This window comes from Helianthus annuus, chromosome 9 (genome assembly GCF_002127325.2).
Source record: "Helianthus annuus cultivar XRQ/B chromosome 9, HanXRQr2.0-SUNRISE, whole genome shotgun sequence".
NCBI lineage: Eukaryota > Viridiplantae > Streptophyta > Magnoliopsida > Asterales > Asteraceae > Helianthus > Helianthus annuus.
The window spans coordinates 35,780,765-35,807,104 of record NC_035441.2 but is presented as its reverse complement, the minus strand read 5'-3'; the positions used below and the strand labels follow the sequence as shown (position 1 = coordinate 35,807,104).

The 26,340-nt window shown below is 34.4% G+C and overlaps 1 long non-coding RNA gene across 2 annotated transcripts; it reads right to left on the bottom strand.

Moving 5' to 3' along the window:
- Nucleotides 1–1,953: 1,953 nt before the first annotated feature.
- On the bottom strand, nucleotides 1,954–23,375 carry LOC110874222. Of its 2 annotated transcripts, XR_002555750.2 has the most exons (5): nucleotides 23,291–23,375; nucleotides 22,901–22,995; nucleotides 21,763–22,035; nucleotides 14,097–14,293; nucleotides 1,954–2,139 (listed from the first exon to the last, which is right to left on the bottom strand). It is a non-coding gene; the product is annotated as an uncharacterized LOC110874222 (long non-coding RNA). The 2 variants fall into 2 exon arrangements; XR_002555749.1 differs by lacking the exon at nucleotides 1,954–2,139 and having other exon boundaries at nucleotides 13,957–14,293.
- Between the last annotated feature and the right edge of the window lie 2,965 nt (nucleotides 23,376–26,340).

Below are 26,340 nucleotides of genomic sequence, written 5' to 3'. Positions count from 1 at the left end.
ACTTGAGTAGTTGGGACACACCTCCTTCACCCGTGAACTCCATCGGGTCACAGGCTTTGAATTGTTTGTAGAGGAAAGCAGATTGCGGCGCTTCCGTCTTAGAGTCTTCCGAGGCTAGAGAGTTGTTGAGAGAGTGCACTTGAGCGACAATTTGAGGAATGACCCTGGCCACTTCCTTGGTCACAAGCATGGTTGCAAAAGTCGCTAGGTGCTCCCTAGTCGGTAGACCGGGGAGTTGAGATACTCGGCCTAGGCGGAGAGTACTCGGAGAGTACTCGGACATGTTAATTATAAAGAAATTAGTTTTTGGAAATTAAATATATGTCAAATAACATAAATCTACTAATATTTATAACAAAATACGTGAAAATAATATTCATTATATAATATGATAGGCATAGAAATTATGTTTTATTATTTTTTAAGTCAAACTCGGCCCAAGTTGACCTACTAGATACGATTTTGGCCGAGGTTGACTGCATTTGACCGATTCCAAGTAATTAGGCGGAGTCAAAGAAAGTCGCCTCGGCAGCCTACCTTGTAGCGACTACTCGGGGAATACTCGGCCTTGGAAACCTTGTTTTACAACCATGGTCACAAGCGAGGAAATCCTCTTCTCGGTGCTTCGTTTGGCTCTTCTCCTAGTTGTTCGTCTAGAGGTAGAGTCGTTGGAAGGCATCTAGACAGAGAGAGAGATTTGGAGTGAGATTCGGTCATAATGATTTTGAGTTGCGATGGGATTGAGCGCGATAAAAACTTGTTGCGAGTAATATAATAGACTTCACATAGGAGCCACATAGGAGACACGAGATTCCTAAGTTCTCACACAATTGACTTGCTTGTATATATATAATTAGTTGTAGTTTGTACTTACACACACACATGTCGGGGTAGTATGCGCGAGGACGCGATGAAGAGGGAGAGAGCAAGAGCGAAAACGAGCAAGTAGACATTAGTTTTGTTGCGAACATTCGGTTTTCATTTTAGATTGCGATGGCTGTGCGAGTTGTGCGTTTATAAAACAGGGAGCGAAAATCGGTAAATCAAGAAATCAATAAGGCGTAAGGTTTTAAATTGTAAACACATAAGCGCAAATAGGCTTTATAAAGCGTAAAATCGGCGTGTCATATGCTGGAAAAATAGATAGAGTGCCTCAGGTGTTTAGGCGCTGACTGCCCAAGGTAACCCAACTATAGCCAACAAGTTCGAGTAAGCGCGTTGCCCTAGAAGGCTTGTGCTTCTACTGGGATGCAGCTCATGGCATTCGTCTTCCTGGTCATTGTGTGGCTCGAGTTTTCGTTATAGCCGAGTCCTTGGTGAGAGCTTTTGAAAACCATTTTATAGGGAGTGGAGCGGTTTATCAAGGTATGGGTTTCACCCCTGACTTAATAGCTTCGCTCCTAGCTGTGGTTGTACTCTTCGAATAAATTCGGGAGTTCCACTAGATTTTGAAATGGAGACTTCCGTTGAGTTGTGGATGTCACTCCTAGCTCAACGGAAGGTTCTCGTGCTAGAAAAACGCGCTGAGTAAGCGATCTTATCGAAGTTCTTGGTTTTCACGCCTGATCTCGACTGGACCACTCGGTTGTGTTACGCGAATATTTTCCAAAACATGTGTATTGTGTTGGCTTAGGAAAGGCTAAGTAATATTCTATCCTTAGGAAAGGCTCTTCGTGTGAAATGGTAGTATGCGGGGCTCACACGAAGTAGTAGTTTTTAGCGGATTCAAATGAGAGTATCAAGTAGGCCCATACAAACCCTACTGGGTTCGTACGAGTCGGCCTGTTGGTACTTAGAAAATAGACTAGGTCAATTTCTAAGACGTCGACCCGGACTAGGTCGAGTCACAAGATTTTACCTAATTCCCTATAGTTATGGCTCTGATACCAATCTGTCACACCCCAACCGATGGCAGAATCATCGGGGCGCGACACTAGGCGAATTAGATTGCTCAAGAGAATCCATAACAATTATATTGCGGCAGTATTTATAACATTTGTTATCCCATACTAACAATCAGTACAATCACATAAGTTATCACAAATTTCTTGTCCTCTCGAACAATACAAATCCAACAACCTAGATTTTAGTTGAGTTTCTAGACCTCCTAGCTTGAATTGATGTAGACTGCGACTAAACCTGCAACGAACGTTAAAATAATGTCAATACAAAGTATTGGCGAGTATACAGGTTTGATATGTAATAGTGTAATATATAAAAGCTGCGAATTTCCACATACATAAACGTAATACACGACATATATACTCACAAAACTGATACTACCAGCTAAGTCTTCGAGCTCCGATCGCAATTGCTAAACTAGACCCCGTCGGGCGCAATAGTACTATACTAGTCATGGTGGGACGTCGCGAGTATAAGTCCTAGCATATATGTAACTAGCATTACGTATAACTATGCACATTGGTCATTCGCAAGTGATAAATAGTTTAAGCATTTGGTGTGATTTGATTTGATAGCAACGTATGTTACACCCAAAAGTGCAAAAGCAAAAAGGGTTCAAGTATACTCACAGTCGGTGCTCAGCAAGCAGCAACTTGGTTGGATTCACAGTAGACTGGTCGCTCGATCGGGTGGAAATCCGATCGGGTGACAATCCGTTGGAACCGATGTGTGATGAGGATTTGTAAAATCATTTAAGTGTTGAGGATCCAAAAGTCAGCCGATCGGATGGTCGTTCGATCGGACGGCAATCCGATCGGACGGCAATCCGTGTTGTTCAGATCCTTGAATGTTGAAAATTTGTTTATGTCTTGACCCCAAGTGCAGCCCGACCGGATTGCAGGTCGATCGGGTGGTAGTCCGATCAGACGGCAATCCGATCGGACGGTAACCCGTCCCGCAATCTTATCGTTTTACATCTTGGCTATTTCGTTAAGTTTCTGCAATTTGATCAAGACGGTATGACTACGAGCTAAACAATGGAACTCCACCAAGTCCAAGTCATCGGATCGGATGGGAATCACCCCGTCCAATCAGTTAACTGTTCTTGATGGTTGTTCGTGTTCAACACGCTAAGTCGGTCATCTCGTTGATAGGAACCAGTTCTCAAACCGACACTTCACTAGAGAAAGAGTAGAAGGTCTGTACGAGCTCTGTTTCTACCGGGTTTGAGTAAAAAGTTAAGAAAGTTTGAAGAGAAGCTTAGAAAACTTAGATTTGACTTAGATTTAGGTGAGGTTAGTGTTTATACACTGTGGAATCTATTAGATCTGGACTGTTCTTGATGAGATGAGGTCACACTTCATTGTTCCTAAGAACTCCATGATGACATCACCTTGAAACGGCTCAAATCCGAGGATTTAACGGTGAAAAAGTGAGATTTGATGGCGAGAAAGATGAAGGGGTGCGTGTAGATCGAGAAAGTACAAGATTTAGGTTGAAAACATATAAGAATCACGAGAAATCGAGGGAAAATATCCCAGAAGCGTGCTGGTCGAGTGGGAGCTGTCACATCACTTAAATAGTGATGTGATAAGGGCTATTTATAGGCAAGAGAGGAGAGGAGGTGGTGTAGTGCATCGGATCGGATGGGTGTCCGATCGGTTGGATGTCGGATCGGATGGCTGTCCGTTCGGATGGCTGTCCGATCGAATGGCCATTCGATCGAGTACCATTCGGTCAAACGCCTCCAGCGAGCTGAGTTTTGGCGTTTCGTTTCGATTGTTAAGCGTTGCGATAGTTTGGTTACACATTCTCATCCACATTTTCATGTATTTATTATAATTTAGCCACGTTGGGTCGTATATACATATCCATATTTCAAATTTGTGATACCATAACCGGGTTTTGTTTCGAATATGCGTTACTTTGTGACGCTTCACGGTCATCGAGGAGGGTAGAATAGGTCCTCACTCAACGTCATCGTGAACGTTAATGTTTGTGATGCGATGTGCTTTTTCTTGAGTATCGAGTTGCACTGCGACACTTCACGACTATCAAGGAGGGTAGAATTGGTCCTCACTTGACATCTTTGTGGTTATCAGCAAGTGCAATGTGAAGTGATAGCGATAAAGTATGCGTAATATGCGAAAATACTGCGATATAGCGATATATGCGATATAGGTGCATTATGATCCGAATCTCTGGTGCTAGGCGTAACGAGTATAACGAGTAGTAACAACGCACGAACGTACGGGTTGTAACAAACATAAAGCGTAAAAACGTAAAACGTAAAAATTTTAACGTAAAACGTAAAAAGTTTAAAAAGTTTAACGTAAAACGTAAAAATTTTAACGTAAAACGTAAAAAGTTTTACGTAAAAAGTAAAAAGTATAACGTAAAACATAAAAAGTTTAAAAAGTTTAACGTAAAACGTAAAAACGCAAAACTTTTTCTACGTAAGTTGTAAAAGGTAAAAAACTGTGTAATAAAACGGCGCCTAAACAAGGGGCGTGAATGCGGCGCATACAAACGCCGCGAAAAAAAACGGGACGTAACAAAGGCCGCGTTAAAACTGGACGTAAAAAACGGCGCGTTAAAAAAACGACGCTTGAAAAAGCCGAGCGTAAAAAACGGCATGCAAAAACGACCCGTAAAAAAACGATGCGTGAAAAAGCCGAGGCGTAAAAACGGCGTGCAAAAACCGACGCGCAAAAAAAATTGTCTTTGTTAACAAAATTTGAATTTAAAAATGCATTTAATAAAAAAATTCTTTTTAAAAAAATAAAGAGTAATATAATTAACAAAAAAATAATAAAAAATAATAAAGACAAAAAGACAAAAAAGAGTAATTACTAAACTACCCTTTTGGATTAAAATATTAAAGACATAACAAGACAAAATGTATTTAATATTAATTTTAGTTATTTTTAATCTTATCCATCAATCTTGTTGATCTAGTGGTTAGGAATTGGTTCTCGCGGTTCTTACAAGGGATGGATCATAAGAAAACTAGTTTAAATGAGAAAACCAAAAAATTAACTAAAAAAAGCCTAAAAAACATACAATTTTTTTTTACAATTTTTTCTAAAAAAATCGCTATTTTTTATGTATGAAAAAATTTTCAAAAAAAAATGTACTGTACATGTGCACTAATACGGAAAGCCTAAACCACTTAACTCACCCCCACCGACACCTCCAAAAACCTAAACCCCCACTCTCCACCCCAACCCCCAAAAACCTAAATTTCACCCTCGCACCAAAAGCCTAACCCCCCCCCCCCCAAAAAAAAAAAAAAAAAAAAAAAAAAACCTAAACCCCCCACCCCCACCCTCCAAAAACCTAATCCTAAACCTCCAAAAAACCTAATTTTAAGCATGTAATGTACATGTGTTGTATACATATAATGCACATGTGCAGTACAAGTTTTTTTTTTTTTTGAAAATTTTTTTATATATAAAAAATAGCGATTTTTTTATTTAAAAAATTGTAAAAAAATGGTATTTTTTTAGGCTTTTTTAGTTAGTTTTTTCATTTATATGTAGTTTTCTCATGATTCTCTCCATATATATATATATATATATATATATATATATATATATATATATATTAATGGCAAAGATTGCATATATTTTCTTTATCAATCTAGTGGTGCAAATATATTTTACCTAACCCTAGTGGCGCAGTTAACAGGGGCCCGGGGGCGCTGACCCCCCGAATCTATCATTATGCAATAAGTCCATATAATAATGTCCAAAACAAATTCATATGCTACTATCCATACATGACAGGTTAAGTTAAATAACAACTAAATTATTATTATTATAAATATTTCAACATATAACCTATATTCTAACCATGTACAATAAAAACTAAAAGTCGATTGCTGAACCAATCTATCATTATGCAATAAGTCCATATAATAATGTCCAAAACAAATGCATATGCTACTATCCATACATGACAGGTTAAGTTAAATTAACAACTAAATTATTATTATTATAAATAATAATAATAATAATAATAATAATAATAATAATAATAATAATAATAATAATAATAATAATAATAATAATAATAATAATAACAATAACAACAACAATTTATACTACTATTAATATATTTATTTAAGACAAGAATGTAGTTTCAATTCAATATTAAAATAATTAAGAACAATCTAGTTGCATTTACTGCAAGTGCAGTCATTTACAATTTTGTCCATCTACCTTTTTTTTAAGGAAAACTTCATTCACGCACAAAGCCACAAGCGGTCCTCAAAGCAAGGACTCCCGGTAGGGCTGTAAACGAACTGAACGTGCAATGAACAGTTCGTGAACCGTTCGGCGGGAAGTTTGTTTATGTTCGTTCGTTGAACAAGATATTTCGTTCCATTAGTTAAATGAACGAACATAAACATAGGTCCCGTTCGTTCGATTGTGTTCGTGAACGTTCGGTAAGGTGTTCGTGAACATTCGTTAATTTGCGTTCGTTTATGTTCATATGTTTGTGTTTTAATTGAAGATCTATGTACTTTCTTATATTTTATTTGTACTTTTTATATTATTAAACTTTTATATATTTTATTACCCTAACAATTAAACTAGGAAACCCACTTTCACCTTGTTTATGCATCATTTCCTATTCATTTCTCATTATTTACATCGGTGAATACGATCGAGCTCCGTTCCATAATAAGGGATTCAAGTTCGAGTGTTACTCTCTGGCCATCTTTTTTTATCATTCGTCGCGTTCGCCAAATCTATTTGTGTTCGTTTGTATTCATGAACCGTTCGCGAACACGTTCATTTCATTAATGAACGAACACGAACATAAAATCTCGTTCGGTAAGTATTCATGAACCGTTCGTGAACACATTTATTTCTTTAACGAACGAACACGAACAAGGTCTTGTTCGTGTTCGTTCGGTTCGTTTACAGCCCTAACCCCCGAGCAAAAAACGACATTACATCACGTCCATAGGATATTTACACCAAACATTCCAATCAATACCTTTCAAACTAGACCTATGACGAATCCACAAAACGCCGTCGATTTGACAATTTCCACCACCTCACCATCTACCTTTTAGCAATTTTTTTTAAATGACTAATTTTTCCCCTCAAATACTTACACCTATCAATAATTAAATCTTGATCTCCTCACAAGAGATAATTTATTTTGACTACTAAGCTATAACCTAAGTGGCATCTACCTTTTAGCATCTAATAATGTATTTAAATAAAAGTTTGCTTAATAATATAGTGTAATAAATGACAAATAATAATGTAGCGTTATTATGTCTAGTATTTATATTTATAGTGTAATACTATTTTATAAAAGCTATTTTAATTTTCATAAAACCTTGTTGCACTTTCAACTTTGGGCTTCTATGATATATCCTAATCAACCCAAATTTAATTTAAATCCTCACCCGATTTTTAGCTTTCCATATTAATAAGATTTAACTACATAGATAGTCCTTGTGTTTCTTGAAAGTAACGTCTTTGAGTACTAACATATTTTTTTTACAAGTTCAGATTCTATGATTTTGATTTTGTAACATTTTAAATATTAAGGCTAACTTCTGTTAGTTTTCTGTTAAATAAGCATACAATGATTAAAATACCCTTATATAACTTTCTGTTAGTACCAAAAAATGTTACTTTCAATAAACCACAAAGACTATCAGTGTAATTAATTTTAAAAATATAAAAACTCATTATATTTGTTAAAAAACATATTATAAAACATGCTAAATAAAATTAATAATTATATTCCTAAAATTAATATATATTATCAAATGTCTGTTAGAATTATGTTGTCAAAAAATGACCCTACTTCAACTACTTTTGTAACTTCTTTGTAAAAAGGGTTTTCCAATTTTGTAATTATTCTGTGCAAATTAGATTTATATTTTTTAAAATATTGTTACGTTTAGCTTATGTTACAAATTGGTTAATTTTATATTATTTATAAACTATATTTGTAATCTTTTTATGTAAAAAGAATATGTTTAACATAAATTTGCCATTAAATATAAAAGTTACTTTTTAATGAGTAAATTAATAATGTTTAACATATGATACACAAACTAAGTTAACCATTCTATAAAAAGTAAACGTTTTTCAAATATTAGTTACTATTTATTTGTAACTTTTTTTGTAAAAAACGTTTTTTACACATCTGACATTAAATAAAAAGTAAGTATATACGATTAAAGTTATTCGATAATAATTAACATTTATTACACAAACGTTTAATCAAGAAATAAAACGTCAATATTTTTTAATATCAATTACTGATTATTAATTTTTCCAAAATACCAATGGAATCCAAAAAAATAATTGTTTCTGATCTTATTTATTTATGTCAAATTGTCATTAAACTCGTTTAATACCCGAGTCTATAACCTAGTATAGTATAATATTAACACAAAAAAAATAACTTTCTTTCTAATCTTATTTATTTGTGTTGAACAATCATTAAGCTCGTGTAAGACACGGGTCGATAACTTATCTAAACATAAATACAATTAAATTATATTAGAAGTGCAGTTCATTTTTTCACAACGTAATTTCTGTAGACATTTGGTAATATATATTAGTTTTAGGAATTTAATTATTAAATATTTTATGTAGCATATTTTATAATACGTTTTTTTACAAATACAATGAGTTTTAATATTTTTTGAGTTAATTACATAGATAGTCCTTGTGATTTATTGAAAGTAACATCTTTGAGTACTAACATAAAATTATATAAGGATATTTTAGTCATTTTATGTTGATTTAAAAGAAAAACTAACAGAGGTTAGCCTTAATACTCAAAAGTGTTACAAAATCGATACAATAGAATCTGAACCTGTTAAAAAAAATAAGTTAGTACTCAAAGGCTTACTTTCAATAATTAACTCTATTAATAAATGTTATATTTAATAAATAGTGAAGGGTTCAAATGAGAAGAAAAAAATTGTAAGAATAAAAAGAATAAGTTTAAACCAATAGAAAGGCTCCATTTTACTTCATTTAATATGTGAGTTTAATGTTTTTAATAAGAGCATGGAGGTAAATTTATAATTGTAATTAATTAGCTAACTAATTAAATTTGTAACTCACTTTTAAATATACTCTTTCAAGATAAAATAATTTATGGTGAAGGACAAATTTTGACATGTGTAGGATAAATTTTAGTATGTGTAGGATAAATTTTTAAATATGTATGATAAATTTAGATATGCATAGGGTAAATTTCTGTAAGTGTAAGTTATATGTAGGATAAATTTTGAAATGTGTAAGATAAAATGTTTTTTGCCTTATTAATGAGAGATAACATAAATAATGGGAGGAGTTATAAACTATTTAATGTTTTACCATTATGCCCTTTCTTCTTTTTCTTCTCACATTAAATTTCTTCACAAATGAACATTCCCCTAAATATAAATAGTGAAGGGTTCAAATGAGAAGAAAAAAATTGTAAGAATAAAAAGAATAAGTTTTAAACCAATAGAAATGCTCAATTTTACTTCATTTAATATGTATGTTTAATGTTTTTAATAAGGGCATGGAGGTAAATTTATAATTGTAACTAATTAGCTAACTTATTAAATTTGTAACTCACTTTTAAATATACTCTTTCAAGATAAAACAATTTATGGTGAAGGACAAATTTAACATGTGTAGGATAAATTTTAGTATGTGTAGGATAAATTTTTAAATGTGTATGATAAATTTAGATATGCGTAGGGTAAATTTCGGTAAGTGTAAGTTATATGTAGGATAAATTTTGAAATGTGTAAGATAAAATGTTTTTTGCCTTATTAATGAGAGATAACATAATTAATGAGAGTAGTTATAAACTATTTAATGTTTTATCATTATGCCATTTCTTTTTTTTCTTTTCACATTAAATTTTTTCTCAAATGAAACTTTCCCTTAATAAATAAGAGTTTATTTATTTATTTTTGTTATAAAAAAGGTTGTGTAAGATTTAGTGTAAATTTTAATCGTATTATTATTATATGTATCGTGATTTTTAAGAATTCGTTTGGTTTAGGTTATTTTGATTGTCAGATTCACAATGTTATATTTTTCTACATTATAATAATACTTTGAGATTATGAATAAGGCAATGCCGCTTTGACCATCTTTTTGTCTGGGAGACTTGAATCCAAGATCTCCCTTTTTCAAACTCAGGTTTACAGGTTTTGATTTGTCAATAGACCACCACCCTCATTGGTTCAATATAATCTATCTTTTATGCTAAAGCAAGACCTCATATGTAATAACCCTCGACCCTACCCTGGGCGGGAGCCGTGAGCAGATACAAGTGGTACTGGTGTTTATTAAAATCATTAAATTTTCATCAGGACTGGGTGTCAGAAAAAATATCAGAATTTTCAAAACACCATAGTTTTCATTTCATAAACTGTGAGATGAAATCCAATTCTTGTATAAGGATAAACGTTCATATTAGTTTATTATAATTGCTATAAATGAATATTAAAAAAAAACCTTAGGATTTCTAGTCTTTAACTTCATCTCAGTTGTTCAGTATCTAATTCTAATAAAAGAGTCATATTAATATCATATGTCATTTTCTTATTCAAAAATCCCATTAAAGACACATGGTATTTTCTCATTCAATTCACTAATAATAGATATTTATATTTCATATGCATAAATATTTTAATGCATAATAATAACAATAATTACTTTGCATGTGTCATAAGGTTTGTTTAGCTATTTAATATTTAGTAATTTAAAAGTTTAATATTTATTTAAGGATAATAGAATTTTTTTAATTAAAAAATAATAATTAGAAAAACAAAAATAATAATTTATAATGATATAAAGTATAGTAATCACTAAGGATAGATAAAACTATCAAAATAATAATAATTTTTACATTTTATAAGAATATATATAATACTGAATTAATTTACCCAATTAATTAATATTAACTAAGAATATATATATATATATATATACATATATATATATATATGTATATATATGTATGTATGTATGTATGTATGTATGTATGTATGTATGTATGTATGTATGTATGTATGTATGTATGTATGTATGTATGTATGTATGTATGTATGTATGTATGTATGTATGTATGTATAAGGGAGGGCGGGGCACCAAGCGGCTTCGACAAACATTCCATAAAATGTCACCTGGCAATTCCTAATGTAATTGAGCTTTTAAAATACAAGTTAATTCGATCTTTAAGCTTTTTAAATTTAATATGAATTCTAATTCTAATAAAAGAGTCATATTAATACCACATGACATTTTCTCATTCAATTCACTAATAATATATATTTATATTTCATATGCATAAATATTATAGTGCATAATAATAATTATATCTTTAGCTATTTTATATTTATTAATTTAAAAGTTTAATAATTCTTTAAGGAACAGTTGCTATGTAAGGTTGATTGGTTTCTAAAAAACAGTTTTTACGCATGACCAATAATATGTGGCATTGTCCAGAGTAAAAAGTAGAGATGACCTTAAGGTATTGATACTTGTTGAGGATAGTTAAATTACAAACAAAACTATGAATGTCGTGTAGAAAGAAGTGTTTAGAAAATTTATAAATGTAATGTGTATCTTGATTTTACATTGTTTGATTTAATAAGAATAATTCATTTATGTAAATTGGATTATACATTATAAAATTGCATTATTTTTATCTTCAAATCCGTGTAGTACGCGGGTATATAAACTAGTAAATTATTATAATGATTTTCTGGCCTTTTCACAAAGTGAAAATGATTGTATTCTTTTACATTCGTCGACAATGTGATGGAAACACAAACGATTGCTTCTTTGGAGTATGACATTAATTCGTTAACCTATATTGATAACGTGTAATCGGTTTAGTTTAACTTTTTGTTTTTTTTTTTTTTATATATTTAGTCTGGATAAAGGAAATTAAGGAAGAAAATGTATGGGGCTGTTTGGCAATATCTGAATGGTTAAGTGCTAAACTAGTGCTGAACCAGTAAGAAGTCTGAACCATTAAGAGCCTGTATAATGCTTAACCGTTCAGAGGTAAATGTCTGACCAATTCAGATTAGAGGTCTTAACCATTCAGACTCTGTATAAATTTTAACCATTCAGAGGCAAATGTCTAAACCATTCAGACATTTGCTCGCGAAACAAACAGTCTGAACCATTAAATGCTGAACCAGTAAAATGTCTGAACCATTAAGAGGTAAACAAACAGCTCCTATGTGTATAACAGCAAAACGTTGTAGGTATAAAGTTTCACAATTGGCACTTAACTTTTAAGAATTCCGCTTAGCACTATGCCGATGACTTGTTGTCTACATAGGTTTAAAATACACTAAAACTTGAAAAGACCTTTCCCGACGACATATTGTCGGATAGGTGATGCTATGCCGATGAAAATCGTAGTCACTATAGCCCTCATTGTTATAGTATTAGACTCTTGTAGTAAGTATGTGTTATCATAAAACGAGACTGTAAATATTAAATTGTATACACATACATACATGTGTATGTCATGTTGAAAATTGCGATGCAACAAACTTGTATTTAAATATAACTTCACTAGTCTAAGAATCCGCGAATTTCGTGGGTTGGTAAAAGAAAATTTCTTCATTAATACTGCTATTAATACTGCTGATATTAAATATTATGATTTTATATACACTAAAAGACAACCAAATAGATTAGATTACGATGACAAATTGAAATACGTGAATATGCAACGATCACAATTCGTTGAAAATCTCTAAACGGGTCGGGTTTGTGTCAACCCAATCGGGTTGACCCATTTAATCCATGTGTATTATATTTTATTATTTCACAATATGTTTTACGTTATAAATTAAATTGGGTGAGTATTTTATGTTATAATTATAACTTAAAATGAGAAATTAACATAAGATTTTATAACTAAAATAGGATTATATTATATATTTGTGTCTTTGGTAGTAAAATTTTAATTTTAATATACTAATTTGCGAAAAAATGGGGTTGAACAGGTCGTGTTCGGGTTCATATGTATGATACGATTTTCGGGTTCGGGTTTGGGTTCGTCTAAAATTTTTGGATTAGGGTCGAGTTGGACCCACCAACCTGACCCGTTTGGCGTTTACCCAACATGTGACTACATGTACCATAACATTAACAGTTTTGACTCTATACCCAACACGGTCATTATTAGATAAATAGTTCTTCAAAGTATCAACCTATGTAGTTAATATCCCGATATATCAGCCGAGATACCAGTGATATATCGGTTATTGGTCCCCTGCCGAGATAGCGGTACAAAATATTGGTCAAAATATCGGTACTGATAATATCAACGATATTGTCCGATCTTTGACCGATATAGGACCGACATTTGATCGATAAATCACCGATTTTCCCGATATCAGTACCATTTTTCTTATTTCTGCCGTTCATTTTTCTTCTTATTGCTGCTATTGCTGTTTTAAGTCTTAATTGTTAGTTGTTACTGTTAAATGTTAGTGTTTTAAGTCTTAGTCAGGTCTTACTTGTTACAATTGTTAGTGTTAAATTGCTATATATGTAAATTTAGCATGATATTAATTACCGATATCCCACCGCGATAACCGATATCTCAAATATCGATCCTTGACCGATTTCCGATATTTTACCGCATATCTCAAATATTCAGAATTTCAGATAGCCAACAAATTTGGATTGTTTAAGATAGTGAGAATTAAAAGTATCATAAATGGCGTTTAGTGATGAAAAGTAGAGATGGTTGGCGAATTAGAATAAGATGATTCATATTAGACTAAATGAATGGGTAATTATGTAATTTCACTTTGTTCTTAGATGATGAGATTTGATACAGTGTTGAGTATTTGACCCCTATAATTCATTTAATCAAAAATCAGCCTTAACCGAATATCAAAAAATTATTACTGTGAATTAGTTTCAAATGTGAATCAAAACCCCATCTAAGATTAGTTATACAGAAAGAAATTTTTGCAACGTCTAAAATCTAAATCCATTATAAAAGTATAAAAGAAAAAAGAAAGAGTTGAGATATCAAAGTGCACTGGCTAAATTGAAAATTGTTGAATTTAGGATCCAAAAAATGAAACACTATTCCTTGGGGCCTATCATTTTCCATTTATAATTTCTTTTAGATTTTTATATGGCAAGAAATGAAATAAAAACCTTTTCATAATCAGAAACTGATGTCATTTCAGCTGACTCGACAAAGTCCTTGAAGGGGCGTGAGAATTTCCATGCACATTGCTCACAAATGCGATAACTCCATTGGCTTAAAAGCTGAAAACCTTCAACAACCATATCATACATACACCCTTTAACCACTCAATATCTGCATTTTCAATCGTCTTCAATAGCGCTAACTGCAAAAAGAAAAAAATGGCAAAGAAAATAATAACTAACACACTCATATACATATTTTAACACTTTAATAAATAGATTATCATGTCAAGAAACATAAAATATGTAATAAGACGTTCACATGCATATACAAAAAGTAATCCAAAGAAATAAACACCTGATTCATAGCAGAAGCAAAACGGATAGTAAAGTCGTCATGCTTAGCACGAATTGCTTCAATGTGATTTATTATCAAATAATGTCGCTGATAAGTGAATCATGTCAAGGCAACTAATGCAAAATAAGCATAACAAAAACAAAATTTAATGTGTTTTTACAACAGTGTCATAGAGAAACAAAGCCTGAAAAACCAATCTTCTAGGACAACATTATCTTATATTCATATCAGTATTAATATCAATATATCTGTAGTATAAAGTAAAAAGACAGTATATGGAGGATATTCATGCACTTCACGGGGTGGGAGTTCATGAGGAGCTGGAATGTAAGATTAAATATGTTATGTATTAATATTTAATCTGTAGCCATCATAATCATTTACATTATAGAGATCAAAATATATAATAACCTATTAAATAATTAGTTGGTAATTTTGATGGACCATATTACCCTTATTAACTAATTAGGTTTCCTCCTGGGTGCTTATATAAGGAGAATTATGTGGAGGTTTAAGGGTTACTCAGTTACACAATTACACCACCCCATTAGCCATAACATCATCACGTCGACCTCCTCTCCTAACCGATACCCTTTTCGGTTTCTAAGTCCCCATCATCAGTTAGCACCCTAAGGAGGAACCAGATCACCCTGACAAAGATGTCGAACTCCATGTCGTCTTCTCTCACTGGATTCTCCACTGCACTATCGGCCATAACAGGTATGTTTACTGTTTTCCTTCATGTATAAACAGAACTGAACCAACATGTGGTATCAGAGCATATGTTAATTAGTCAGTTCTGTTTTCGTATCCATAATTCTGGGATTGAAACTTGGAAAACGGATTTTTGTACCTTTAAAACTATCACAGCCGTTTTCGGGTCATGAAGATGGACTCGAGATCATTGTTTTCGGAAAAAGATTAATCATATGTTCATTCGAAATTAACTGGGTTTATGTTTTTTAACCGAAATCTGTTTAGAAGTCTTAAAAGTTTCAGGTTTCGGGTTCCAGAATTTTATTTTTTTTATGATTAGGGTTCATCATGTTCATGAGAAAATTCGAAAATTCTATTATGTTTTGGAATGATTTAGGATTAATGGGTGTTTTTTTTCATGTTTGATCTAAATTTATCTTTTAATTTTATACGAAACTGTTATTAGATAAACAGTTACCATATTTTTCGAAACATGTTGATAAAATTAGATCATTTTAAAACAGGAAATAATATCTCATAATTCCTTAGATTTCGAATTTTCAGTTATGTTATCACAATAAACAGCTGTAACAGGAAGTTTCGAGATCATCAGATTGCGACTAGAGACCATCAGTCTCGACTCGAGACCATAAGGTCTCGACTCGAGACCATAAGGTCTCGACTCGAGACCATAAGGTCTCGACTCGAAATCATAAGGGAGCAAAAGGTCTACAACTCGAGACCATAACGTGATGACTCGAGACAAAGGTCTCGACTCGAGACCGTAACGTGATGACTCGAGACAAAGGTCTCGACTCGAGACCATAACGTCATAACTCGAGACCGTGGTTGCGACTCGAGACCATAACGTCATAACTCGAGACCGTGGTTGCGACTCGAAACCTCATTATTTTAGGCTGTTTAAATGTGAACTAAAGAAAATTATTTTTGTAAATATTTAGTTAAATAATCAGAATCAGATAATGTTTTACAAAACCAAAATAGCTTAACTTGCATGAGCTTCTGATGTATCATTTCTGGCCAAAGCTGACTTGATACATCTATTTATCATTCAAGTATTACGAAAGCTATGTTAAGTGTGCATCATAAGCATGGAAGTTTTAATATCTGGCCAAAGCTGATTTAATTCTTTCATAGATGGCATACTTAACAAGTGCATAACTAAAGTGATTGTTTCAATTTCTGGCCAAAGCTGATTTGTTACAACCACTTTGCACATATGCTTAAATGATTACATTTCTGGCCAAAGCTGTTTTGTCTTCATTAAAGTAGAATTTTAACTAAGTCTATTATTTTGATGTTAGTAATAGACATTATCACAGCTTCATTATGTAAAATGGTCATTATTTTGCCTGCCTTAGTTTAACGTGCCCATAGATCACATTAGGACTTCTTCCTTAGTATCATAACTTGCTCATCTTATTCCACTATCAGCGCCCAATCAAGGGATTCCATCTTTGACTGGTGATAACTTTGCTTCATGGAAGGATGCTCTCATGCTTACGCTTGGGCTGCTGGATTTCGATTATGCTCTAAGGGAGAATAAGCCAGCGGACCTTACCACTCAGAGTACTGCTGCTGAGCAGATACTTCATGAAAAGTGGACTAGGTGTAACCGCATGTGTCTCATGTTTATGAAGCAGTCCATAAGCAATGCTATCAGGGGAGCTATTCCTGATTCTGAAGATGCTAAAACCTACTTGGCTTCTGTGGAGGCGCAGTTCAAGGGGACGTCTAAAGCACACGCTAGTACCCTTATTCTCAAGCTGGTGACAACTAAGTATGATGGGAGGAGCGGCATTCGCGAACACATCCTGATAATGAATGACATGGCCAATAAGCTGAAGGGGCTGGAAATGGAAATCAGTGATGGTTTCCTCGTTCATTTTATCATCACTTCGCTTCCTTCGTCCTTTGAAGCATTTAAGATCAACTACAACACTCAGAAGGAAAAATGGACGATGAGTGAGCTGGTCGCCATGTGCGTACAGGAGGAAGAGCGCATGAGGATGGATCGCACTACTGATGTTGCCAACTTCACCACCTCCAACTCTAAGAAAAGGAAGAACAATTATCAGAGGAAGGATGCTTCAAAAGTCCAAAGGCCTAATCCTAACTCTAATACAAGTGCACCTTCCAGCTCTAAGAACTCCTTAGGCAGTATCCGCTGCAAGTTCTGTAAAAAGACAGGACACATGCAGAAGGAATGCCCTGACTTTAAGGAGTGGCTGGCTAAGAAAGGTAACGATTATTTTATGATACTTGAGTACTATAATTTAAGTGTTCCTGCTAATTCTTGGTGGTTTGATTCTGGTTCTATGGTTCATGTTACCAATTCTACTCAGGGATTCCTTTCAATCCGGAAGCTGGAAAGAAACCAAAGAACGCTTAAGGTTGGGGATGATCGAGAATTAGAAGTGAAGGCCATTGGAACATTACAATTAGTTATGAAAACTGGTTTATGTATTAAACTTTATGATACCTTATATGTTCCTGAGGTAACTCGGAACCTTGTATCAGGACCAAAGTTAGACATGGACGGTTTTATTGTTTCCCATGGTCATCGCAAACTCTCTATCCTCTATGATTCTGTTCTTTATGGTACTGGTGTTCTGGATGGTGGTCTCTATAGATTAGAACTAGAAGATAACTTTTCCAAATCTTTGTTGTCATATAACATTAATGAATCACTCACAAAGATGGAAGAGAAACGAGACTTAGATACTTCATCTATGTTGTGGCATCAGCGTTTAGGCCACATTTCAAGAGAACGATTAAATCGTCTCGTAAAGGATGAAGTCTTACCTCCTCTCGATTTCTCTAATTTTGGAACATGTGTCAAATGTCTTAAAGGTAAAATGACATTAGCGAATAAGAAAGGTGCCACTAGGAGTTCTAATTTATTAGGACTCATTCACACTGACATTAGTGGTCCCTACCAAATCGCTGGCATAACAGGACATACTTCATTTATCACTTTTATTGATGATTATTCTCGTTACATGTACTTGTATCTTATTAAGGAGAAATCTGAATCTCTTACAACTTTTAAAGATTATAAGGCTGAAGTTGAAAAGCAATTAGATCGTCAGATTAAAGTTGTGAGATCAGATAGAGGCGGTGAATATTATGGACGACATACTGATGTGGGTCAAGCTCCTGGTCCATTTTATGAGTTTTGTAAGGGCCAGGGGATTGTGAACCAATACACCATGCCTGGTACACCTCAGCAGAATGGTGTCGCTGAAAGAAGAAACCGTACCCTTATGAACATGGTGCGCAGTATGTTAGCCAACACTAATTTGCCATTATTCCTCTGGACTGAAGCGCTAAAAGCAGCTGTTCATATACTCAATAGAGTTCCTTCTAAGTCTGTCCCTAAAACTCCTTATGAACTTTGGACAGGAAGGAAACCGAGTCTTAAATATATGAAAGTATGGGGCTGCATTGCTGAAGCAAAACTTTACAATCCTTTCCTAAGGAAACTTGACTCTAAAACAGTTACCGGTTTCTTTATCGGGTATCCTGAGAACTCTAAGGGTTATCGTTTCTATTGTCCTTACCATGTCACCCGTATTGTTGAAACCAAGCGTGCCGCGTTCCTGGAGGATTTCAAGATCAGTGGGAGCAGTACCAACCCTTACGAAGAATTGCAAGAAGTACAAGACGCGGGGGGGAGAGACTCGTCGCTTACCATTACTCCGATTACTCCTCTTGTACCCAATGCAATTATTACACCTGAAGCTACTGCACCAACTCCAAATTCACCTCCACAATCAGAACCCATTAAACCTCATGACGAAGGCACATCAAACGCTCAAAACCAAGACAACGCTGAACCCGATAATCCACTCAGGAGGTCATCCAGGCAAAGAAGGCCTCCTAATTGGGATGATTATGTTACCTACCTGACTGAAATGGATCCCGGAAAGCTCAATGATCCTATCTCTTACAATGAAGCCATTAGCAGTGATCAGTCTTCTGAATGGAATAAAGCAATGATTGATGAGCTTGAATCCATGAAGAAAAATGACATTTGGGATTTGGTAGAATTACCCAACGGAGTCAAACCCGTATGATCCAAATGGGTGTTCAAAACAAAACTGGATCCGAATGGGAACGTTGAACGCTACAAAGCGAGATTGGTTGCAAATGGCTACACTTAGAAAGAGGGAATTGATTATCAAGAGACGTTTTCACCTGTCTCTCGTAAAGATTCATTAAGGATCGTCATGGCCCTAGTAGCTCATTTTGATTTAGAGCTGCATCAGATGGACGTTAAGACCGCTTTCCTTAACGGAGATTTGGACGAAGATGTTTACATGAAACAACCTGAAGGCTTTAAACCTGAAGGTCAGGAACATCTAGTCTGTAAGTTGAAGAAATCCATTTACGGGTTGAAACAAGCATCACGTCAGTGGTACCTCAAGTTTGATGAAGTCATGAAGAGGCAAGGTTTTATGAAGAATCAAGTGGATCAATGCACCTACCTCAAGATGAGTGGGAGTAATTTTACTATACTTGTCCTTTACGTAGATGATATTCTATTGGCAAGTAATAGTTTAGACATGTTGCATGAGTCGAAGCGGTTACTCTCGCATAACTTCGGCATGAAGGATCTCGGAGATGCTTCTTATGTCATTGGCATCGAAATTCACCGAGATAGAAACAAAGGGATCTTAGGATTGTCCCAAAGGGCTTACATAGATCGTGTCCTTACACGATATAACATGCAACAGTGCAAACCCTCCGTCGCTCCAGTAGTTAAGGGAGATGTTTTCGGTTCATTCCAGTGTCCGACAACAGAGGTTGAGAAGGAGCAAATGAGCCAGATACCTTACGCGTCAGTAGTTGGGAGCTTGATGTATGCTCAGGTCTGTACTCGTCCAGATATCGCTTATATTGCTGGAATGCTAGGCCGTTATCAGACTAATCCTGGCTTAGATCACTGGAAAGCAGCTAAGAAGGTACTTCGATATCTGCAAGGGACGAAAGACTATAAACTGACTTATAGAAGAAGTGATCATTTAGAAGTGGTGGGCTATTCTGATTCTGACTTTGCCAAATGCAAAGATGACAAGAAATCCACTTCGGGCTATATCTTTATGTTAGCAGGCGGCCCTATCTCTTGGAAGAGTCATAAACAACAGTTGACCACAACTTCCACAATGATGGCAGAGTACATTGCTGTTTATAACGCAACCTGTCATGGAATGTTACTTAGAAACCTGGTCACTGGACTCAAAATCGTTAATTCCATTTCTAGACCATTGAAGCTTTACTGTGATAATTCAGCTGCCGTTAGTTTCTCGAACAGTAACAGTTCGACTGGAGCTGGTTTATATCTCGATACGAAATATCTATTTGTACGTGAACGAGTTGAGGAAAATAATCTTTGTATCGAGTATATTAGTACTAAGGATATGCTTGCGGATCCGATGACTAAAGGTCTCCCTCCTAAGGTTTACGAAGAACATGTTCGGAATATGGGATTTAGTAAAGACCTTATTTGAGCATATTGTACTAGCTTATGTTTTATGATTAATGAAATTTCCTCAAGTTTGATTTTGTATGTCTGTTAGAATATGTTCAACCGGTATAATGGCATATAGACAAATAAAAGTTACAAATCAAACAAAGGGCTTACGCGTATTTTGATCATGATGATTAGGTTTTAAATTAAGGCTATAGTATGATTAATGGGGGTCCTGAGTCGCATAATGATTCAACGGCTGTATTTTTCTGCTATAGTACTTGTTTAAGGCTAAAATGAGTGTTAACTCCTGATCAGGCTTATCTAATACTCATAGTAAATGATTACTCGGCTAAGTGGGAGAATGTAAGATTAAATATGTTATGTATTAATATTTAATCTGTAGCCATCATAATCATTTACATTATAGAGATCAAAATATATAATAACCTATTCAATAATTAGTTGATAATTGTTGATGGACCATATTACCCTTATTAACTAATTAGGTTTCCTCCTGGGTGCTTATATAAGGAGAATTATGTGGAGCTTTAAGGGTTACTCAGTTACACAATTACACCACCCCATTAGCCATAACATCATCACGTCGACCTCCTCTCCTAACCGATACCCTTTTCGGTTTCTAAGTCCCCATCATCAGTTAGCACCCTAAGGAGGAACCAGATCACCCTGACAAAGATGTCGAACTCCATGTCGTCTTCTCTCACTGGATTCTCCACTGCACTATCGGCCATAACAGGTATGTTTACTGTTTTCCTTCATGTATAAACAGAACTGAACCAACATGGAAGACATAGCAAGCGGGTTTGTGCGATGTGCTTTTTTTTTTACAAACTGATACAATATTTGCCCAATTTAACAATAATGTTAAACATGAAACATCTAAATGAAGTTGTATACATAAATAAATAACACCACAAAAAAACCCCAAACGAAACAAATTTAAGGACACTACAACTAATATATCAACTAACCAAGGTCGCCAGAAAAAAACACCCTCAATAACATATTCTTTGATCATCATCAAATCCCGTAACTATTAATTGCAACCAATGTATCAATAACAGTCGAAGGACAAAAGAAAGAAGAGAAGATTAGCTAACCTCAAAACCGCTTATTAGTCGCGATCTAAGCTTCAGAAACCCAATCTTCCCCCTTTTCCTCAACCACCAACAATCGCCGCCACTCGTACCCACCTACAACCCATTTGCTACTTAATTTGGTGGCCCAACCACAACCTCCATGTAACCGCCACCCCAAGCACCAAAAGCGTTGAACCACCCCACTTTCCATCCCTAATCGACCATCGGCACCCCTTCTAACCCTAACCGACTACCACTACTCTGCTGCAACTTTAATAGATTGAAAGAAATAACCTGAAAAGGAATTTAAACTATATAAAAAGGTTGAATCGGAAAATAATCAAACCATATGTTGTTTTATTCCCCTTTGTAGAAATCATATGATCTTCCCTGAAGAAACAACCATTCAAGAATCAATGGTTAAAAACCCTAAAGATAAGAGATTAGCGTCATCTTCAATTGATAATAGGATTAGAGTTTCAGAATACATCAAATCGAACCCAAATAATTTGGATCTAACAAATTACCAAATATATAAAAAACAATGCTCATTCTATTCCCACGTCCCTAAATTCTTATTCCCACATTCTTTACACTCTATATCTCTCTATGTATATAGAGAGATAAAGGGGATGAGTCTGTGAATATTAATACCTAACCCATCTTACCATCTCTTAGCTTAATAGTATTAATAAGTTGAACCTTTAAAAAAGAACTCTCTTAAGGACAAAAATGCATAGAATAAATGGGAAGAACCAAAATTTTCCTTTGCCCCTGTTGACATGCTTAGCCAAAGCCCAAGCTCTCTCATTTAAAGCCAAACTTTTAACCTTAAGCTTGTCACTAAGCATTATCTATACTTGTTTAGTTGTTATGCTAACGAAATGATGAACTAAGGATATTTATTCAACCCAATTTGACTTGTAACCAAACCCACTTATACTGCCACTGTTGCGTCTGTAGCCACCACATCCACCTCAATCCTGATTACCAGTTTAAGATCCACTTATTGGACACTTTCAACCCGTTAAAAATGTTCCTCTTTTAGACAACTTTTATTTGACCCATTTGAGATAAAATACAACCCGAATAACATTTTCTTGAGTAAACAAATAGAAAATTGCTCTCTATTTTACAAACTTGAGACATAAAAACGAACCTGTTCCGGGTCTAGGGGTGAAAGAACTGCAACACCACCCTCCTTGAAATTCCATCTGCATTCATTTCTAGGTAGAATTATCACATTTTACAATCCTGCAACCATATATAAATTTATGTAAGAACATTACTCCAACACTTGTAGAGAATGCACTGGGCAAGAAGGTAGGAACCCTATTATCGCTATCTATTGCTACAATCCTAATAGCGAGCCTAGACCTATACGCTACATAGCGGGCTATGGCGATCGGTACGCTCGCTATTGACATCTATGCCTCTAAATATAAAGAAAATACATTGATTTAAGTACATAAAAGCCTATCAAAAACTAACCTGATCACATAAAGAAAATACATTGATTTAAGTACAGAAAAGCCTATCAAAAACTAACCTGATCACTTTATCCGCAAGCGGTGAAGAAGTCAGACAACCTGCAGATTTATTAATGTGATACTCTCTGTAAGGTTGAAACAAAATAAGAGAGACATGCCAGTTTTGACAAAATATATATATTGAACCCCCAACTACAGTTTCATGAAACAACAAACCAAACATGCCATTTAGATGAGGTGCTTGCGGTTTGGCAGATTAGTTTTTGGTATCCAACTTTCTTTTTCGCAAAATTGTAGTTTGTACAACACTTTTAAAATGATAAAATACGATTCATGAATATGATTCAATACATAACTGCATACTACGAAATTGAAAAAAAAATAAATAAAAATGGTTAAGCGATTGGTTAGGTGTAGTGGGTTCCAATTTCCAAATCGTATCCTGAACCAATAAACCGTCAAACTGCCAAAACCAAGTCGTACATATTTCAAACTGGTCGAACCAACAAAATTGCTTCAGTTAGGCAGGTTGATGAGTTTTAACGGTTTAGTAAGACCTTTACATGCTACTGACTTGAAAATTAAATTATATAAAACCAAATTTGGTAAGACATAATATCTTTAGCAACGACAGTCTCTCCATCTTCAGCCCCAAGATGACACATTGTCGAACAGAATAAATAGGAAGATCTATTACAAATCAAATTACAAAAGCTTTGGATTTCAATAAATCATATATGAGAAAAAATCAGACACTTCTGAGGAAGATTATTTTTCCCAAAAACAAAACTAAATTTTCACTTAATGACAAAATTTCAAGAGCAGAGCCTGTCAAAAGAAAACCATGTCTAAACGTCACATTATTTAATGTGTTTCTTATATAATAAACTGCATTTAGATGATAAGGCACGTTATATGTCAATATTAATGTTTGATGGTCACAACTGAGCACAAATAATAATAATAAAAAAGCTACAAACCCTGATAACAATTTGAAAACAGAACAAAAAACTACAAAACTCTACAAATCTGCCGCCGGAGAGGTTACCTTGTTGACCCCCTAATCAAAGCCACAACCACCACTGCTGACCTGAATCCTCACTGTTATAGCTGCAAGCTTGCAACCACATTCTTTTCTAGTCGGATATCTCCAAAAAGAAGAATAACCATAATAACTGACTTGACCCGTGTTTCTATTTCACCAAATGGAAGACGATTCAAATGGAATAACTGTAGTTTTAAGTTATGTAAAACGGTAGATAACATCCTCTATCATGGATTAGGCCAACAATGAAGCCAGGCATCAGATAGCACCTTGAGCCAGAAAAGTGTAGTAAACATTATCAAACAGGTCGAATCATGTATGTAGGATCTGTAACACGAACCCAGACACCCTTTTAAGTTTTAATCATATATGAGAAAATGACGAATATACCCTTCATGAGAGTGCACAAAAATACTGTTGTAACCCTAGAACATATTTTCTATATTGTTTCAAGCGAAAAACATTTATCTCGGAGTCACAATCTAAAATAGAAAGAACGATTCAATGAACGACATATAACAAATTGTTTCAAAAGATTAGGTTACAGATTTAGAAAAACCCCCAAGTCTCACTTTAGGGTTTAAGAGTGAATTAAAATGTAAAAAAATTACTTAACAATTTAAAGAATATACGCAGTTAATGTGTATTTATACCTACAAAAACACCATTAGATTGGAGATTTCAACCTATTAATTATACATAAAAAAGAGCCATAGCGTTTTACAAACTAAATAAAAGATCAATTCCAAGATAATGTTGTTACTGCTGGTTTTCGAACCTGATTTCCGCCTCAAAACTGATTAATAATCAGCAACCAAAACACCAAGGCTAAACAAAGAAATAAACGCAAAATTAACACAGTGACTAAGAATAAAAGGAGAGAGATTGATTCTTACGGATGTTGAAGACAACATTAGAAAGACTGGGAATGTGTTAATGAAGTAGATTTAGGGTTAATTTGATTTTGTTACGATGAAGCAAGAAGCATGTCTCGATCCTTCAATTTCTAATCAGGCCTGCTTCACCACCAACGACTTATATTCAGGGTTTTTGATTTACAAAGTAAGATATAAAGGAAAGGTTAACTTTATCATGGAAACTCCAATCTCATAGAAAGTTGAGAGAGGAATGAGAAGCGTTTCAAGCCTATAATAATCAAAATAAGATCATAATATTTGGGTTAATAAAAAACCCGAATCGATGAACAAAGACATGTTAAATCAACATTAGGGTTTCAAGGATAATCGATTAGGATTCCTGAATATAAAGTAATCTTCATGAACGAAAGCATATACAGATTATAGATAGAAAAAAAACAAATAAAAGAAGGGAGAATCTAACCTTCTTGCGATGGAACATGAAGAGTTATAGGGTTCTGTGTTTAAAAAAGCGCGCTTAAAGCGAGCTTTAAGCATGAAGCGCTGGAAACATCGCTTTTTTTGGTTTGAAGCGTTACATTACGTGAAGCGCTGTGAAGCGAGCTTTAAGCGCGAAGCGATGATGGTTTGAAGCGACGCTTCAGCCCAATCAGGTCATATTTGGGCCATTTTTTAAGCCCAACAGTCTTTAAATAGGGTTAAATGAGGCCTGTTTCTTTACCCTAAGTGTGTTTCGACTTTAATTTATGTTTTAACTACGTTTTTTATGTGTTAAGTGTGTTTTTTAATCATGTTTTTGTGTTTGTTATTGATTAATAAGTAGAATAGGTCATACTGATGTGTACAATATATATATATATATATATATATATAGGGAGCCGCTAAAATAGGAACCACCTCCAGTTGTAAGAACCATGAGAACCACTCTCAACCAATCACATTGCGCCAACATAAAGGGTATATTGGTCATTTACATTCAAATGTCATTTCTCTACCTCTCTCCTCATTTATATTGTCAGAACCTTTTTCTCTCTCCACCTCTTTAAAAACCCACCACACCTGCAACCTCCCTTCATTTATATCTCTCTCCACCTTTTAAAAATACCTTATATCTCAACACTAGACATGAAAAACCACCGGAGAATTCATGTGTATTCTCCATTTTGTTAGGTCAAAGAAGCTTTTT